Below are 20,046 nucleotides of genomic sequence, written 5' to 3' on the forward strand. Positions count from 1 at the left end.
AGCAAATATGAGGTTCATAGGTTGTTAAGATTGGTTTTATAGGAGTCAAAGCTCAAGAAAAAAGCAGAGGGTAGTGTGGTAAAGTTACGTGGAGATGGCTTAATATTTCTTAACATTGAAAGGAAATTTTGTACTTTAACCATACTACTTTCCATTTTTCTATTTTATCCCAGTTTTCAGTTTCTGACTTTCCTTGTACAAATGAGGTGTGGGGTTGAGTGTGTTTTTCAGATAGAAAGAATGGACAGTGGTGTTGATTAGTTGTGACGGGCCTATAGTTCTTTACAGTATTTTTGAAGTGTTGTGATATTCTCCCCAAAGGCAGCAGGTGGGGCTCTGGAGTACCTATCTGTGGGCTGTATTAAGTCTCATTTGGTATTCACTCAACAGATATTTATTGAGCACTGCTGTGTGCCGTCCTGGGTGCTGATGATATAGCAGTGAATAAAACTGAAATCTTTGCTCTCTTGGAATCCCCCCCTTCAAGTAAGGGAGGCATACGATAACCATATTAATAAAATGTATGCTGGACAGTGACACATGGTAAGAAAAAAAAAAGTCAGGGAAGGGGAAATATGCAGTTTGGGGACAAGAAGGTAATGGAAATTTTAGATAGGATGGCAAGAGGAGACCTGGCTGACTGTGTAACTTTAGAGATCTAGAGGAAGTGAGGGAATGTAGATCCTTGAGGGAAGGGCACAGGAGGAAGAGGAGTAGTAAGTGCAAAGGTCCTGAGGTGGGAGTTTGGGAAGGGGCAGGTAATTTAAGACTATATAGGTTATAGTCCTTAAAATATGTTTATTAAAATACTTTAAAATAGTGAAAGATACAGAATAATAACATGTTATTGGTTTTGTTGAAGCAAAAGTTAAATATGAGGGAACTGAGGTTCAAAGAATTTTACTAATTTGTCTAAAATGCCACACAGCCAGTGAGTACAGAGCTAGAAATTGAACCCTACTTGATGGTATTTTAAGCAATGTGCAGAGTTTGTTGGCTGTGGGACCTTAAATGGCTGGCAGGCCAGACCAGTACTTGATGTTCAGCCTTGCTAGTGAGTGTGTATACTTTGCTATTTGTATGCAGGATCTTTGCTCAACCCTGGGAGGCCTTGTAACTGGCATTGCATATATAGCTTTTTCCTGGAATTGTGCTCCTGGCAGCAAAGCCTTCCTTTTTAGTCTTAAAAGTTTCATGTTCAAAATCTCTGTTTAATACAAACCTTCATGTAAGTCTCTTCAATCTTAATTGGAAAGTATTGTCAGTATTTCTCTGGATATGAATTTTTTAGATAACTACTTAGGGGGGCTTTAAACTATTACAGTATCTTACATATTTTTAACATACATAGTGTATGTTTCCCATGTAGATGTAACTCAGAGAATCCATATGCTTTAAATCAGCATTTGAGTTACAATGCTCTTTTAAGGGAAAACATATTGACTGATGGTACTGCACAAGAATTTCAAGTAAGAGTGACCTCTTCAGATTTCAATCAGGGGAACAAAGGATTTTTTTTTTTTTTTTTTTTTTTTTTAAGTTTGGCAGATAGTAATTAACCAACCTTGAATTTGGCTAGGACATCTGGGTTAATATCCTGGTCCTGGCACCAAGTACCAAGGAATCTTGGCCACAATTAGTAAAGAGCTTTTTTTTTTTTTTTTTTAAATCTCCATCTGGCACTTCCAGAAGGACACATTCCACTAGCACTAACTCAATGGGTGGGTCTGGTTTTTAATTGTCTATCTTAAGTGGTTCAGCAACAAAATCTTAAAAGTATTCTTCGAAAAATCTTTGAAAAGAGGAAGTAGCCCCATTACAGATCCATAGTTGGAACTCTCTTGGGTATCTCTTTCCCTGGGGAAATGTATTCTCTACCTCTTCTCCAGAATCATAATGAAAGTATAGATATTTTGCTGCCCTAATGTTTTATGTAAGCCTAAGGTCTAATATACTTGTGATTTGAATTAAGTGGTTTGATATTTGTATTCTCTTTTGCTTACTTATATCTGAGTATAGCTTGGATAAAAGCCCAGTTTTAACTGCCCATTTTTTACAATTAAAATTGCTGAGTCCTTGATTTAGTTTCTGAAGTTAAAGACCTGAAGATCCAGATGTTCGGTGTGCAAATCATTTAAAGTTTGGGTTCGATACATAAAGGGATGGCAACTTTAATGAGTTTTTTTTCCCCCGGATTCTACAAATCCCTTGTCATGTAGTACGCTGAAATATTTGGCATATTTTTCCCCCTCTCCTCTCAGGAAAGGTAAGAGATATTGGAATATTTCCCTAAAAATCTTTTAACCAAGTCTTTTGACCTCCGCCTTCTCTGCCTTAACTGATTTACTCCTCTAAGAATGATTTCTTATTGGAGACATTATGTTCTAATACCTTAAGGCAGGAAGGATCCTATTGAGACTTTTCCAGACTGTAGAATAAATAAACTTTATAGGCTTGGTAATTTTTTTATGGCCTGAGTGAAAGAAAACTATTATCACTAAGTATCTTTCACACATGGGTGACTAGAAAAAATGTGTGTGTATCATGAAACCATATTGCTGATTTCTGTTGTAGGGCATATATGGCTTACGTAGGCTGTTACATTGAGAAGCTATTATCAGAGTCAACTTTAGATTTTAGAAAAAAGTTTTCTAAACATTTATAATTAAGTGAAGTGATTATTTTTCGGATGTTCTCAGGTGTTATTTTCCGTATATACCGGTTTTAAAATGGTCCTTAACATTTTAATAATACATATTAGTTGTCTTCTAATATGTGGATTCAATGCATAACGTATAAAACAAACACATAATACAAAAACACAGAAAAAAGCAAATTACCTATAATCCTACTGCCCAGAGAAAATCATTTCAGTATTTTAGAGTCTGTTCTTCCATCTTGTATCTTAAAATTTTTTTTATTTAAAGATTTTATTTTTGAGTAATTGCTGCACTCAAGGTGGAGCTCAAACTCAAAACCCCAAGATCAAGAGCCGCATACACACCCTCCCCCCGCTTTTTTTTTTAATACTTAAAAAAGTATGTCTGGATTTATATTACTATTTTTAAGTAATTAGAAGTGTAATATTTTCACTGGAAGCACTCTCAACAGACCAGCATGGGGAATCAGAACTACAGTGAAAAAGTTTGAGGTCCTGGATTTGCTTTAGCCCCAGCTTGGGCAAGTTGCTTAGCCTTTCTCTATATGCTTGCTGCTCTGTAAAATGGGGGTGACACTTGTCCTGGCCGCCGTAGGGGTTTGCTGTATTGATGCAAGGGATTTGGCTTTGTTGAACTGGAGAGCTCTAGATAACCTTGTCAGGGGGTAACAGTAGTGCAGAGGGAGTTCGTGCTTTCAAATACCATACTGGCCAGGGAACATCAAAAAGGCCAGTCCTGTATTGCTGCTTGTCTGTTTTGTTTTGTTTTGTGCATGGTTAGGTTTATAAAAAAGCTTTTCAGGTAGATGTGACTAATAGAAAGTGTCCTGTGGGGTGGCAGAGAGCCCCAGAAATTCCCGTTCATCAAACATGTGTTGAGTGCTCTGAAGGCCCTGCTGGGTACAAGCAGCTCTGTGTCTTGCAAGGTGAGACCGCTACTATGGGTGAGGTGGGACGGGACCCTGGAAGATGATCAGTTCATTTGGCTTGAGGGTGTGTGTATGGGAGGGAATCCAGGAGGGCTTCCCAAGTAGGAATTAGCGCTTGTGTTTGGCATTGATGGAAATCTGGGGTTTCGAGGCAGAGGCAGTTTAGGTAAGACATTCTAGGCCAGATTGGCATAAAGGTAGCATGTTGAGATAGGAGCAGATAGCCTGTTGCTCTCTATTTTGAGGGCAAGTAACAGAAAATAAAACTAAGGAGTTTGAGTTTATATCAAGGAAAGGCCTCCCTGCCCTGATGAGGAGTTCATCCTATTGGTCTTTAGCATTTTCTAATCACTGAGTTGTCTGTGAGTCTTGTTTTCTCTTGTTTGGTCAAAAATACCCGGTTGTAGGTGATAAACAGGAAAATCTGCTGGGTAAACCATCTTCTTCGTGCAGATCGTGCAACCATCACCACAATCAATTTTAGTATATTTTCTTTCTACCAAGAAGGAACCTGTACCACCAGCCCTACTCTCTTTCTACAGACTTGCCTGTTCTGGACATTTCACGTAAATGGGATCCTACAATGTGACTGACTCATTCCACTTAGCAGAATGTTTTCAGAGTTCATCTGTGTTGTACCTGTATCAATACTTTATCCTTTTTTGGGTTAAATTATATTCCATTGCGTGGATATACCACATTTTGTTGTTCGTCAGCTCATGAACATGTCGGTTTCCACTTTTTGCCCATTACGAATAATGCCGTTCTGAACATCAGTGTATAAGTTTGTGAGTGGACATATGTTTTCATTTATCTTGGGTATATACCTAGGAGTGGAATTGCTGGTTCATATGGGAGCTCTACCTTTTGAGGAACCACGAACTGTTCTCTAAAGTAGCATCATCAATGAATGAGGTTCCATTTTTTCCACATCCTTGCCAGCTCATGGTTTTTTGTTTTGTTTTGTTTTGATTACAGTCATTCTCGTGAGGGTGAAATGTGGTATCTCATTGTTATTTTGATTTGCATTTGCCTCATGGCTAGTGATGTTGAACACCTTTGCATGTGGTTATTGGGCATTTGGGCAATTGTTTGGAGAATATACCAATTATCTTTTATTTTGGCTTTCAGAATTTAAGTGTAAAAGTAAAGTGCAGAACAATAGTATGTTACTGTTTAGCATAAAAGTATACAGAAGAATGCCAAGTATCTTTTTTTGCTCCAATTGTTTTTATTGTGGTAAAATACCTGTAATGTAAACTTTACCATCTTAGCCATTTTTAAGTTTACAGTTTGTGTACGTGAAGTACATTAGTGTTGTTGTGCAGCCATTAGCCACCATCCTTTTCCAGAACTCTGTTCATCTTGCAAAAGTGAAACTCCATTAAACACTAAATCTCCATTCCCCTTCTCCCTGGCAACCGTCATTCTACCTTCTGTCTATATGACTTTTTTTTTAATAAAAAATTTTTTTAAAGTTTATTGTGTGTGTGTGTGTGTGTGTGTGTGTGAGAGAGAGAGAGAGAGAGAGAGAGAGAGAGAGAGAGAGAGAGAGAGAGACAGACTCCAAAGTAGGCTCCATGCGCTGTCAGTGCAGAGCCTGACATGGGGCTGGAACCCACGAACTGTGAGATCATAACCTGAGCTGATGTCAAGAGTTGGACACTTAACTGATTGAGCCACCCAGTCACCCCTCTGTGACTTTACGTACCTTATATAACTGGAATCACAGAATATTTGTCTTTTTGTGAGTGACTTGTTTCACTTAGCCTAATGTCCTCAAGGTTCATCCATGTTATAGCAGATGTCAGAATCTCTTTCCTTTTTAAGTCTGAATAATATCCGTTATATGTATAGACCATATTTTGCTAATCCATTCATGTGTCAATAGGTGCTTGGATTGCTTCTGTGTTTCAGCTGTTATGCTTATTGCCATGAATGGGGGTGTACAAACACTGCTTTGAGGCCTTGCTTTCAGTTCTTTTGGATAAATACCCAGAAGTAGAATTGCTGGGTCGTATGGTAATTGTTTTCAATTTTTTGAGGAACCACCGTACTGTTGTCCACAGAGGCTGCACAATTTTGTATTCCCACCAGCAGTGTGCAGGGTTCCAATTTTTCCACATCATTACCAACACTTGCTATTTTCTAATTTTTTGGTGGTAGTCATCATAATGGATATGAGGTGGGTCTCCCTGTAATTCTGATTGGCATTTCCCTAAAGATTCGTGATGTTGAGCATCTCTTCATATGCCTATAGGCCATCTGTGTGTCTTTGAAGAAATGTGTATTCAAGTCCTTTGCCCGGTTTGGAATTGGGTTTTTATTGTTGTGGAGTTTGCCAATTATCTTTAAATTTACGTACCCGTGAGTCACTTACTGAGTACCTGCTGTGGTGAGGCACTACCCAGATGTTGGAGATACAAAGTTGAGTGAAACAGGCACACCGTCTGCTCTGGGGGAACCCAGAAGTGGTAATGGAAGTCGGGTCACGAACAAGAATTCAGTCCTTTTGCCTGACAAGAGATCCTGGCTCTGTTACTTTATGGAAGACCTTCTACAAAGCGCTTAACCTTCTGGAGCTCAGTGTTCTCATCTGTAAATGGGGGATAATAGCCGCTTCGTGTAGTAGTTGCCGTGCAGATTCAATGAATTAATGTGTGTAAAACTCACTGAATGTTAGAAGTCTTCTTCCCCTTCCCTTCGCTCCGTTGTGTCTTCCTGGCTGTTCATTGTACAGAAGGGGGGAAAGACCCACACCTACCAGTATGGAAAATTAAAACCTTTGTTCCTGGCCGTGTTTTCAGAAGTTAATTTGAGTAGGAGTGTCTTGCCATTATTAAAGGGCACATTTTTAACGAACAGTTGTCACTGAAGAACTTGTAATTTATGAGGAGTTAAATATTCAGCATGGAAAAGCATCTCTTCCTCATGTCAGAACTTGTGCCTTTTGCCAAGTTTCAGGCAAATTTGTATATTTGTATATTTGTGCTGTTTGTCAGTTTTATATTTGTATATTTGTCAGTTTTATTTCCCAGAGTTTAATTAAAGGTGTGTGGGTTTTTTTTTAAGATTTTATTTAAAAAAAAAAAATTTTTTTTTTCAACGTTTATTTATTTTTGGGACAGAGAGAGACAGAGCATGAACGGGGGAGGGGCAGAGAGAGAGGGAGACACAGAATCGGAAACAGGCTCCAGGCTCTGAGCCATCAGCCCAGAGCCTGACGCGGGGCTCGAACTCACGGACCGCGAGATGGTGACCTGGCTGAAGTCGGACGCTTAACCGACTGCGCCACCCAGGCGCCCCTAAGATTTTATTTTTAAGTAATCTCTGTACCCAACATGGGGCTCGAACCCACAACCCTGAGATCAAGAGTCTCATGCTCTGCTGACTGAGCCAGCCAGGCACCCCAAAGGTGGGATTTTTTCCTTCTCAGGTCTGATAGAACCTGCTGTGTGTCTCTGTGGAAGATTACCTAAGCATGGAAAAATAACCAACAATGAAGCTGGTGTTCAGATCCAAATGAAACCATGTCTTAGTCTCTGTTTACAACATCTAGGATGGTTGTACCGAAAAGCATCTTAGGGATTCGGGAGGAAAATTAGTAGAGTTGTATCTTCTCTTGAAATAGCCAGGTATCCCTCAGTACTCTGAAAATAGGAATGTGATTTTTTTTTTTTCCATTGAATCCAAAGACCTATAGCAAATGTTAAACTTGCTTATTTTCAGAGTAAAAACAAGAGAGATTTTTATAAAGAGAGGAAAAAAACCCAAGTAAGCAAGTCATTGTTTTGTGAGTTAACCTTTGTGCCGTTTTCTTGTTCAGAACAAACAGCTGGTATGTGTTTGCTTTTAGTATGGGCAATGTTAGACTATTTAAGGGCAAGCAACAGTATTTGTTCCTTTGTGAAAATTGGAAAGGGACACCAGTTTTAACTTGGCTGGGGGTTGACTCATCTCATTACTGTATATAACAGATCAGAGATTTTATTCATCAGTACACTTGAGGGGCAGGAGTCTTTAATACGGAGATTGAGGTTTTATGTTCCAAACTGTTAAGTGACCTTAACAAGTGATTTCACAGGGCACCTGGGTGATTCTGTCCGTTGAGCGTCCGACTTCAGCTCAGGTCATGATCTCACGGTTCATGGGTTCGAGCCCCGCATCAGGCTCTGTGCTACCAGCTCGGAGCCTGGAGCCCGCTTCGCCTTATGTGTCTCCCTCTCTTTCTGCCCCTCCCCCACTCGCACTCTGTCTCTGTTTTTCTCAAAAATAAGTAAATGTTCAAAAAAAAAGTGATTTTACTTTTTAGAATCCATTTCCTCAGTGGTAAAATGAGGAAGTTGAACTAGATTGCTAAGGTCTCTTCTGATGCTAAAATTTTATGGTGCTATATTAAGCACATTTGCTCCTTTTGACACATTAGTATAATTGACTGCTCTCGACCTATTAAGTAAGTTCTTCTGGGAGATACCAACCAGGCCTAGTAATTTTTGTCCCTTTGAAGATCTGCCTCTAAGCTGGTGGTATTAGAGTTACAGAGTCATAGGAATTTTGTAGAAACTTGTGTAAATGAGAATAGCTTAATTTATTCAGCTTTCCATGTTCCCTTTTTAAAAAAATTCTTTTGCAGATGGAAGAACTTTGGGAGGCTGCTTATTTTCTGTTTAAGTAGCAAGAACGTAAATCTTCACTCAAACTGAGCTGTGTAAAGGCATTCGTAATTACAGGCGGTTGCATCATGGCACAGAGTTTCATCTTCTAGAAAAATCACCTAATGCTCCAGATCTCTTTGCCTTGGTTGGATTTCATACCCCTCCTTCTCCTTTTTAAAACTGCTATAGACTGTGAAGTCCTGGGCGCAACTGTATTGTGCCCTATTTCATACATTGAGTCTTAAAAATACACACTTTTTAAGCACAGAATAATTTTTGAAATGGTCATGTCTGTCTATCGATACCCTGTTCTGACTTCATTCAGCAGACATCCTGAACTGAGTCTTGAATCACTTATGTTCTACTTCTGACTTTGATAGAGAGATGTGGTAAAAGTTTCTGCATTAGTATCTTATTGTATGATACTCTCAAACCAACGCTTGAGATTGGTAGACTGATTTCATAAATTGCTTTGTAAGGCCTCTACCAGTTAGAGATTGGAAGTACAACTTCCTTATGGCACCTTTTGAATTAAGGCATCAATGAATCTTCTGACCCTTCCTAAAGGACCCTGTGTCCTTTAGTGTCTAAATGTGCTTTTCACATTGATCAACAAACAGTGACTATACTGTTTACTTATCTTTTATCTCTTGTACTCTATCCTTGCTAGAGATACGGACTTTGTGTTTTGAATCTTTATGCTAATTTTAAAGCTGTTTGACTCTGGCTTATTTAAAAAGTTATGTGTTGTGTATTTTGTTTTCTCTAAGTCTTAGGCTCATGCTACTATATATTAAGCATTTTTTTATACTGTGTCTCAGTATTTCATGATATTCTGTGAAGAACACCACTGTTTTCAGAGGCTCTGGCCTCCTGAACAAATTTGAGACCTCGCTCCACCCTTTTAGGCATATGCCTTGGAAAGACAGAGTCAGCTCTCAGGAAGATGGATTCTCTTTCTTTCCACTTTGGAAAATTGTTCTCTTCTCGCGTGTATTAATTTCTGACAGGGCTGCATGGCCTTTTCTCCTGGCTGGTGTTTTCATTATTCCCGAGTCTTTTAATCCTCTGCTGGAGATGGCGGGCTCAACAGAGGGGCGGTTTGGAGCGTCCCTGTCCTCGCAGGCACCGGCCTCCATAGACTTACGTCTCATGTTTAAGATCCTGTTGGCCGTTAGGCCAACCAGCTGGTTGCTGCTGAAACCAAGTGGCTCCAGAACCCTGCTTGCTCTTCTCTCTAGTTTACCTCACTTGTTACTGCACTGATTTGAAGCAGTGGGTCTTCTGTGGCCTGTGCCCTCCACTGTGTTTGGTGGCACCTTGCACATTTTCCCTGCTCAAGGGGCAGGCTTCTGGGAGGCCGGAACCAATGAGGACCTTCAGCAGCTTCGTGTCACTCATCATCAGTTCATACTGACTGACTCTCACGCGCTTGCTCGTGACATTCTGCTCTGGAGGAGATGCTCTCCGTCCCCTGACCAGCGTTCCGTGTCTTCATTCAGAAGATTAACAGAGTTTCTCAAAAGTGAAAATGTGAGAGATTTTTTAAACCTTAAAAAAAATTTTTTTTAAATTTTTTTATATTTGAGACCGAGAGAGACAGAGCATGAGCAGGGGAGGGGCAGAGAGAGAGGGAGACACAGAATCCGAAGCAGGCTCCAGGCTCCGAGCTGTCAGCACAGAGCCCGACGCGGGGCTCAAACTCATGGACTGTTAAATCATGACCTGAGCCGGAGTCAGACGCCTAACCGACTGAGCCACCCAGGCACCTCTGGATCTTAAATCTTAAACTATAGCCGCTAGACTGTTTCAAAGTCAGACAGTTTACTAAAGTTGAGGGGGAAAAAAATACCAGGTTAGTAAGAAATGAGTAGCTGACGCTGCAGGTGCACCCTTACCCTCTCACTGCCCTGCAGTTTTGCCCTCCAGTCCCCAAGCCTCCCTTTCCGTGTGTTCCTACCGGCCGTTACTCGCCTCTGCCTTGGTTTCCTGCCGTCTAGAGGGCAGCAAGCGCGGTGCTGTGCTCCTTCAGTAGAAAAATGCTCTCACTCCCTTCTTTGTACTTGAAATGCTGCTCCGGCCACGTCGGCCTTAAACCTGCCAGTCAGTGATTCTCCGGTTCCTCTCGTGTATCTCGAGACACGCTTATTAAATTTTCATATGTAACTCAGTACTGTCTGTAGTGTCTGTGCTTTGCTTTGAGTTTTGTGTGGGTTATTTTCAAACTCGTAGTATTGAGCTATCAGGTTTGCTGACCAGTGCCCCGTGCTATAAGCAAGACCTCTTTCTACATTACGTATCCCCGGTCAAACATATTTTAAGGATCCTGTTACTGCAGGTGCTTACCCCTCCTCTTAACGATAAAATTACTCAGTTTTATATTCAAGATTTTACATTTTTCCTTTTCCTCACCTATGTTAGGAGTTAGGAAGGTGAATATTGCACACACGGGGAGATTTGGGGCACCTGGCAACTTTATTATCAGTGCCAAGAGGAAGGCCACTTACTTTGTATTTTGCCTTAAGCATGTATTCCAGACCTGTACAGTCCAGTAGCCACAAGCCACATATGGCGGTTGGGCACTTGAAATGTGCTAAGTCCAAGCTGAGATGTGCTCTAAATATGAAAATACACAATGGGTTTCAGAGACCTAGTAGGAAAAAAAGTAATGTGACACAGCCTATTAATAATGCTAATACTGATGACATTTTGAAAAATTATTTTGGATATATTTGGTTAAATAAAATATTATTTCAGCTGTTTTTAGTTTTCCAAATTCTGTTACTAGAAAATTGAAAATTATACATTTGTCTCACATTGTACTTTTATCACACAGTGCTGGTCTAGAAAGTATGGTACAGTCAACATAGGTAGTGATCTAACTTGATACTTACAACTGTGGTGTCCCACTCACTGGAGGTAGTAATCGAATAGTTTGCCCGTAGCGTTGTTGGGCTACTTTTAAAAGAAGCCCCTGGGCTGGGAAATTCTCTATTCCTGTCATCTTTGTCAAAGGCTTAGAGAAAGTGAGACAGAATTACTTGATGCTTTAGTTTGAAAACTGCAGTATCGCGTCATTTTACGGGTTCTTGTTTGGATGTTCAGTCAGTTCAGAACTTTTTTGTACTCTTAACTGCGTACCGGGTACTTTCTTAGGTCCTTTGGCTGCAAAGACAGATCTTACCCCTGACCATGAGGAACTTAGTCATCGCATACTATGAGGACGAGACAGGAGTGTGATGCATCGTTCAGTAATAGAAGAGCTCCCAGTGGCTGGTGTAGTGCAGAGGAGGAGGAGGTAGGGCAGGGACAGTGGTCAGGAAGGACCCCACGAGGAGGTGATGCATCTGCTTAAATTCTTTTAGAGAACGTCCCAGAAGCCCTGCCCCAGGGGAATGCTCAGGGTGGTGCAAACACAGACCATCCTCGGGGTGCGAGGGGGGTGCGAGGCGTGACTGTGCAGTTCCCACCCCAAGAGTGTAAGCTCAGGTCAGCCAGGAAAGGAGATGTGTTGAATTGGCCCCACACAGGCCCATCAGCTTATTGATGGGGTTTTGATGGTCGTCTTCGCAGTTGAAATACTTGACCTTTCCTGTTTTACTCAATTGAAGAAAATATGTAAATGTTCTTCAGTTTCATCTTCTCCAGTTTTTTTCTGTACATAGATGTGAAGGTGAATGAAACTGAAATGGGGGAAAATCGAATGACTTGCCTTTCTTTGGTGGAAATACGAACAGTTTGGAAAGCTACCAGAGTGTTGTGTAAGCGTGTTCAGTGGCTGAAGCAGACCAGCTCAGGTTACACTGCATCTCCCGTGTTGGGGGTGGGGACAGCGAGTGACACAGCATACAACGGACACTTACATAACCATGACTCCAGGGGACAGGATTAAGCTGTGAATGGACCTCCCAAACTCCGGAATATGATATTAGAACACAGCCTTTGAATTTTTCTCTCAAGCTTGACTTGAAAGTGAGCTTCAGAAACCTATCAAACTAGACTTTCCATTACTCTCGGACCTTCTTTCCCCTTCCCTTCTGTTATTAAGTTTGTGAACTTTGATCATTTTAGAATTAAAAGGCAGCGTGGAAATCTCTGAGTGCAGCTGTCTCTAGGTAAGTCATGTAACTTGTCTGGTGCTGGGTTTCCTCCCCGTCCCCAGCAGAGCAGAGTTGAAACCTGGGTCTCCAGATGTCTCTGTCCTTAGCACGCAGCCGGTTTCCAGAGGCTCAGTGTCCGACTCCCTCTCCTGGCAGATTAACCTCATTGCAGGCTCTTCAGCTCTCCTTTGCCTCCTGACGGAATTTCCAGAGTTAGTAGATAAAGGAGGATTTTTGTTTGGCTCGTGGGGCGAAGTGCACCTCGAGGGGACCAGGTGCAGCATGGGATGTGATTTGCCGGGAAGACACGATGCCCTCCTGGAGGGTGCCAGGCGTGCCGAGCTTGCGGGAGCCGATCTTATCAGAGGAGGCTTCTCTTCACAGGTGGCAGGGTACTCTTACTTTGGCAAAGTTACAGCCACTGTGGCTTTCCTTTCACTTTGGATCCTTGCCCTTTCACTTAGGGAGTTTGGATTTGAAATCCAAAATAGTCAAACCACAAAAGGGTGGGGTTGGAAATGGGTTTTACTTAGTAACCTCCAGTTCTGAGGATACTGAGGTCTGGAAAGGGGTTAAATGCTAGTGCAAGGTCATCCAGCTGGGACGGAATCCACGTGTTAATTTCCCAGTCTCTCTGTTGATACTTTTATTTTTTTAAGTCATAACATTTTTTATAGCAGTAAATAAAAACAACAATAAAACAAAAATGAGTAAACTAAGCCTTAAAAGAATCAGAGAATTATGAAGAACATTATTGCTTTTATTTGAACATGGTTTATACCATGCTTATTTTTGGGAATTGCTTATTTTAAGGAGTCTCTTGTTTCTGTAAATTGCTTAAGCTTTTTTTTAGGTTATAAGGGATAAGGCGGAGTTTAGACATTACTAAAATACCTCCTATAATAAAAACTTTATATCATGGAGAATTTCAAATGTGCACAGAAGTAGAATAATACTGCTGTCATCTAACCGAACAAGTTGTCAACTCATCAGTCGTAGCTCACATAACTTTAAGCGTGCTGTAGTCAGACTTGTGTATTTTTTACACCTATTTTGCCCTTGCCAGTAAAATGTCTTTTTGCTTTTAAGAAAATATGGTACTTTTATTTATTATTCATAGAATTATGCTCCTGCGGTGTGAAGTATTTCTATCTCAAGTGCTTATCCTAAAAATGTTGAGAGAGAGCATGCTTGCCAATGGGGAGAGGGCAGAGAGAGGGGGAGACAGAGAATCCAAAGCAGGCTCCATGCTGTCAGCACAGACCCCAACATGGGGCTCAAGCCCACAAACTGTGAGATCATGACCTGAGCTGAAGTCATTTGCTCAATAGACTGAGCCACCCAGGCACCATATCCTAAAAATTTATTTGAGTTGACTTGGTCGAGATGATTCTAAAGCAGAGTTTTAATCTTTGTTACCACATTAAGAAGAGCTAACTTCTTTGACAGACCCCATTAATTTTAGTAATTAGGTAGAAGGTTTTTTTAAAAAATATTTATTTTTAAAGACTAGTTAAGTTTATCCATTTATTTTGAGAGAGAGAGAGAGAGAGAGAGAGAGAGCGAGCGAGCAGGGGAGTGCAGAAAGAGAGAGAATCCCAAGCAGGCTCCACGCCATCAGCCCAGTGTGGGGCTTGAACTCATGAACTGTGAGATCATGACCCGAGTCAAAACCAAGCGTCAGATGCCCAACTGACTGAGCCACCTGGGCGCCCCAATGTTTATTTTTGAGAAAGAGAGGGGAGGGGGGAGTAAGGGGGAGAGAGAGAAAGAGAGAGAGAAAATATGAGTGGGGGAAGGGCAGAGAGAGAGAGGGACAGAGGATCTGAAGTGGGCTCTGCTGACGGCCAGAGGGCCTGAGGTGGGGCTCGAAGTCAAAAACCACAAGATCATGACCTGAAGTCGCACACTCAACCAACTGAGCCACACAGTGCTCCGAAACAGGTAGAAGTTCATTTTCAGTTATGGGAAAGTCCAGGGTGGGTTTTTACTGATGGGCGAACGGGAGAAGTGATTCAGAGATCCAGGCTTCTGTGTGGTGACCCCACGATCCTCGGGCCATGCTTTTGTGGTTGCCCAGTTCGCCTCCATCAGGCCATCAGAGGGCCAGGATGGGGGACTGCATAGGGGAAGATAGTAGGGGCTAGGCCTAGGAGTGACCGATGGGCCACGTGTCTGCACAGCCCATTGGCTAGAACTCAGTCATGTGACCATGCTAGCTGCAAAGGGAGCTGGGAAATGTGGTCTGTGACTCCAGGAAGACAAATCAGCTTGGTGAACACCTAGCCACCGTGTGGGTGTGCATATGCACCTCTCATGCTGGCCCTGTGCGCTGCATTTATGTTCCTGTGTGGAAGCAGCACAGCAGAGTGTTTTCTTTGTGGTTCAAGCCATTTTACTGTGGCCTTAAAAATCATTAGTGGTTTTTCCTTCTCAAGAAATTACATCTATTCATTAAATAAAATTTGAGAAACCCAAGGAAACACAGAAAAGATACAAAAACTACCAATAATCCCATCACCTGGAGATGATTATTAATTCTTTGTTACATTTCCTTCCAATTTAAGAGTTTGTTTTTTTTTTTTTTAAGTTTATTTATTTATTTTGAGAGAGGGAGGGAGGGAGAGAATTCCAAGCAGGCCTCGTGCTCTCAGTACAGAGCCCATTGTGGGGCTTTATCTCATGAACTGTGAGATCATGACCTGAGCTGAAATCAAGAGTCTAATGCTTTACTGACTCAGGCACCCAGGTGCCCCGAATTCAAGAGTTTTTAGCTGCTTAGAAATAACAGTTAATTTTTTTAACATTTTTGAGAGAGACAGAGCATGAGTGGGGAGGGGCAGAGAGCGAGGGAGACACAGAATCTGAAGCAAACTCTAGGCTCTGAGCTGTCAGCACTCAGGCTCAAACTCCTGAAACGTGAGATCATGACTGAAGCCGAAGTCAGATGCTCTACCAACTGAGCCACCCAGGCACCCCTAAATTTTTATTCTTTTTTTTTTTTTTAATGTTTTATTTATTTTTGAGAAAGACGAAGTGCAAGCTGGGGTGGGGGAGAGAGAGACAGAGACACAGAATCTGAAGCAGGCTCCAGGCTCTGAGCTGTCAGCACAGAGCCCGATGCAGGGCTGGAACACACAAGTGGTGAGATCATGACCTGAGCTGAAGTCGGATGCTTAACCGACTGGGTCACCCAGGCTTTTTTTTTTTTTTTTTTTTTTTTTTTAAATACTAATTCTTACTTTGTGCTGACTTGTGAACTCTAAAATTCATCAGAGGGCGAAGCTACAATAGTTACCAACGGCCTGGCAATTTTGCCTTTTCTTAGCAAAAAATACACCATTGCAGAGCTGTGGTGAGGCTTTATTTACACTTTTGGCATTTTCAAAATGAACTTCTAGGGGCGCCTGGGTGGCTCAGTCAGTTGAGTGTCCAACTTCGGCTCAGGTCATGATCTCATGGATAGTTAGTTCGAGCCCTGCATTGGGCTCTGTGCTGACAGCTCAGAGCCTGGAGCCTGCTTCAGATTCTGACTCTCTCTCTCTCTGCCCCTCCCCCTCTCATGCTCTGTGTCTCTCAAAGATAAATAAACGTTAAAAAAAAAAACAAACCCAAAATGAACTTCTAGTTTGCACATCATAATCTCCTCTTAGTGAATAGAGTAAAAATTGGGGCTGGTGAAGTTAGATTGTCAAGGCAGAAATAACATTTTAAGTTTATGATTTGCTTCCTACTCAGTTTTTAGAATTCTTAAGAACTGCTTAATTTTGCAGGAGAGAATACTAAGAAAAGGTGTTTGAAAATGAGCCAAAATTAAAACTTACCAGCTTGAAGTATATATGAATGTGTTTCTGGTGCTGAGCTGAGAACTTGGGTGGATGTGCTTTTCTCTACGTACCTGCACTGTTTATCCTGGTCAGCAGTGCAGAAAGATGTTACTCATCTGAGGTGGGAGAGCCCTCTGCATTTCTTGTCACCAGCTCCAGATTCAGGGATCTAGAACCTTAAGGGTTTCCTTTAAGGTGGTGAGGTTGCATCCTAGAGGTAGACCTACATCAGAATTCCTCTTTGTGATATCATCCTCATGACCTCACAGGCAGGGTTGCTCAAAATGTTTGTGCAACTTTCGGCAGGATATGAGCTGAGACCTGGCCCGATTCTACAGACACCATGAGGTACCAGATTGTCTCATATTGGTAGATGGTACTGACTTTCCTGCGACTTCTGTAGATTAAAAAAATAAAGACATTAGTGGTAGGCCCTCTATATTTTACTGAAGCTATATAATGGTAAGAAAATCATTGTTTTAAAATATCCTCTGGCAGGACATTTAAAAACAGAAAACTCAGTAGTAGAGCGGAAGGATTTTACTGTGAATGGGTATGTGGTTAATCAGTGGCTCTATTTGCTATGTAATTCGTCAGTTTTTCTGTTTCCTGCCCATAGTCCTGACATTTTTGTTGTTTGAAAACTTATCCTGATGCTGAAGATAGAAAGAATGATTAGACTTGGTGATCAGACTTTGTATAAATTATGACCCAGAGGCTTGCTTGAATTCAGATGCATCACAACAGAGAAGTTGTCATCATTTGTTTTTGAATATATTGTTTTGCTCTTTGTACTGGTTTTAGTTGGAGTTGGAAGAGAAAGCGTTGCTTCACACAAATGCCCAGAAGTATAGTCTCTGATGGTTAACACATAGAATTTTTTTTTTTTTAATTTTTAAACATTTACATTCAAATTAGTTAGCATATAGTGCAATAATGATTTCAGGAGCAGGTTCCTTAATGCCACTTACCCATTTAGCCCATCCCCTGTCCCATACTCCCTCCAGTAACCCTCTGTTCTCCATATTTATGAGTCTCTTATGTTTTGTCCCCCTCCGTTTTTATATTATTTTTGCTTCTCTTCCCTTATGTTCATTTTTTTTTTTACCTTAAAGTCCTCATATGAGTGAAGTCATTTGATATTTGTCTTTCTCTGACTAATTTCACTTAGCATATTACCCTCCAGTTCCATCCACATAGTTGCAAATGGCAAGATTTCATTCTTTTTGATTGCCGAATAGTATTCCGTTGTATATATACACCACATCTTCTTTATCCATTCATCCATCGATGGACATTTGGGCTCTTTCCATACTTTGGCTATTGTCGATAGTGCTGCTATGAACATTGGGGTGCATGTGTCCCTTCGAAACAGCACACCTGTATCCCTTGGATAAATACCTAGTAGTGCAATTGCTGGGTCATAGGGCAGTTCTATTTTTGTTTTTTTGAGGAATCTCCATACTGTTTTCTAGAGTGGCTGCACCAGCTTGCATTCCCAACACACACATAGAATTTTCTTAAGGATTGTTCTCCTTTAAACAAAAACTTCAAAAACCCGTTCTTCCTATATAGTAGGTGCAAGCACTTGATAAATTAACCCTCCCATCTTTTTTAAAGTAGGTATTGGGACTCTTCTAACTTTGATTCTGTTAGCCATGTTGAGAGATTATTAGGCAATCAAAAAAATTTTTGTTACTGCTTTGTCCTCTTGCAAAGCATGTCGGTATTAGACTCAACATCACATTTTTTGAAGTAGATTTCTATTTAAAGTGTTGTCCTATGTATTTCCCTCTGTAACAGCCATATGTCCCAATTTTCTTAAACATGTGGGACTTACAGTCTTAAAACATTGACTTTCTTTGAGACTAGGAGCCCTTTATGGGTCCTCTAGGTGTGTTCCCTTTCAAATGTCTCTCTTTAACTGGGACGTCTTTGAGACAGCTTCTTAGAAATGAGCCATCCTGTAAACATAGGTTATAGAAACTTGAAACTGCAAATTTGAAGTAAATTTTAGCTACAGGGACATTTAACTGCTTTAGATTAGTTTTTGTTATTACAAATATTTCTGTGTTTTCAAGATATATTCTTATGCAGGGAGAATGGAACTGAATATTTGATTAAAAAACTTTTTTAAAATTTATTTTTGAGAGAGAGAGAACGAATGGGGGAGGGGCAGAGAGAGAGGGAGACATAGGATCCAAAGCAGGTTCTGCACTGAGAGCAGAGACCCTGACATGGTGCTCAAACCCAAGAACCATGAGATCATGACCTGATGCTTAACTGACCAAGCCACCTGGCACCCTGAATCTTTTTTGAATTCCTATTCCCTCTGCAAGATCTCTTTCATGGAAGGGTTATCCAGGTGGGGTCTGAATGGTAGTGGGTCAGTCATAGCAGAGGGGGAGTGACCCCGGAGGTATCTTACAATGGCAGTTTGGTAGTTTCCTGGGGCACTTGGAACAGTACTTGCTCATTGTGCTTTGCATAGTGTTAGATGGCTCTGGTTTCACTTCCAACCTTGGAATTGATTAGTCATGTTTTTATTTTGATTTTTCTTCTTTCCAAGGTCTTGGTAATTAACCCACTGGTTTTTTTCCTAAAAGCAATTTTTATCTTTATCTGGATGTTTTTATGAGGCAGAGATAGCTTATTAAAAGGAGTAACTGCAGGGGCACCTGGGTGGCTCAGTCAGCTGAGCGTCTGATTTCTTCAGGTCATGATCTCATGGTTTGTGAATTCTAGCCCCGAATCCAGCTCATTGCTGTCAGCGCAGAGCCTACTTGGAATCTTCTGTCCCCCTTTCTCTCTGGCCCTCCCCCAGTAGCATGTGTATTGTCTCTCTCAAAAATAAACAAACATTTAAAAAATGCTCTCTGTTTAAAAAAAAGTACAGTAAGCTTATTGTTCTATATTTTGAGAAGGGTGTTGTTTTGAACTGTAACCACCATTTCTGGAAATCTGTTCAGAATGAAAGACTGACATTTATGTAATTTCCTGTTAAAATACTGTGTTGTAGCAAGAGAAATTCTATCTGATAGGAAAGTGGGGTGCTTGGATTCTTAGAAATAATAGCTGTTTTGGTGCTTACTATGTACTGGCATTATCCTAATCACTTGGAACTTCCCTAGGTGCTGATCTTTTCCAGTATCTAACATCTAACACACTAAACAAATGTGTACCAAATCTTGATTTCCCAGAGGGTAGACCACATTTTTTTGTTGGGTGGAGGAGAGTATTTCTACTTTCTGGAATACTAACTTGGAGTAAAGCTGACATTCTCAAAACGTGCAAAACACACTTCTTTTTGGGAAATACGAAAGAGGATAAGTCTTCTAAGGTTATTTGTTTCCCTGAAATAAATATCTCGTCCTTTTAAAATTTGTACTTTAGGTCAGATCTCAGAGTTAAATCACGAACTAGGATATTAATCTACTTCAAAATTGTTGCTTGAGGCCTGACTTTTTTTTTTTTTTTTTTTTTGTCTCTCAAAATAAACCCGTAGGTTACACAGGGAAAAGAAAAAGCCCTGGTCCTCTCCTGTTGATGTTTAGCAACAAAGCTTCCAGTTAAGTGAAATGTAAACCTTTTAATGAGAAGAGAGCCAGAAGAGTTGGTGCCCCCGAACCATCTATGTGTCCTGGATCCCTCCCCGCATCTCCCATTTGAGAATGTACTAGCAAAATAGTAGCTATCTTTGTTCAGAAGCGAGTTTTAGCGATAAGTATTTTACAAATGGTTCTTCGCTTGAAAAAATACTGGAACTATGGCATTAGTCAATGATGTAAATATAGGGTTGTGGGGGTTAGTGTATAGTCTGTTGCAGTATTATGGTTTGGCAAGTGAGATTATAAGTAATGTGACTGGCTTTAAAAA

General features: G+C 40.9%; 1 protein-coding gene and 1 non-coding gene across 19 annotated transcripts in view; one reads left to right on the top strand and one right to left on the bottom strand.

Annotated features, from left to right (window-relative positions):
- CLIP1 (CAP-Gly domain containing linker protein 1) overlaps positions 1-20,046 on the top strand; it is a 125,531-nt gene that overhangs the window by 3,288 nt on the left and 102,197 nt on the right. Inside the window, exon 1 of one of the 18 annotated variants that reach the window (XM_023241363.2) lies at positions 11,776-12,358. The exons of 15 other annotated variants lie outside the window; for them this stretch is intronic. The gene's annotated coding sequence lies outside the window, so the exon portion shown is untranslated. Of the gene's footprint in view, positions 1-11,775; positions 12,359-16,029; positions 16,519-19,691; positions 19,739-20,046 lie in introns of those variants that run through there. 2 more of the 18 variants (XM_023241362.2, XM_045042010.1) reach the window with 2 other exon arrangements.
- Positions 6,922-6,994, bottom strand: TRNAK-CUU. Its single transcript has one exon. It is a non-coding gene; the product is annotated as a tRNA-Lys (tRNA).

The sequence above is a fragment of the Felis catus genome, chromosome D3, assembly GCF_018350175.1.
Source record: "Felis catus isolate Fca126 chromosome D3, F.catus_Fca126_mat1.0, whole genome shotgun sequence".
Taxonomy (NCBI): domain Eukaryota; kingdom Metazoa; phylum Chordata; class Mammalia; order Carnivora; family Felidae; genus Felis; species Felis catus.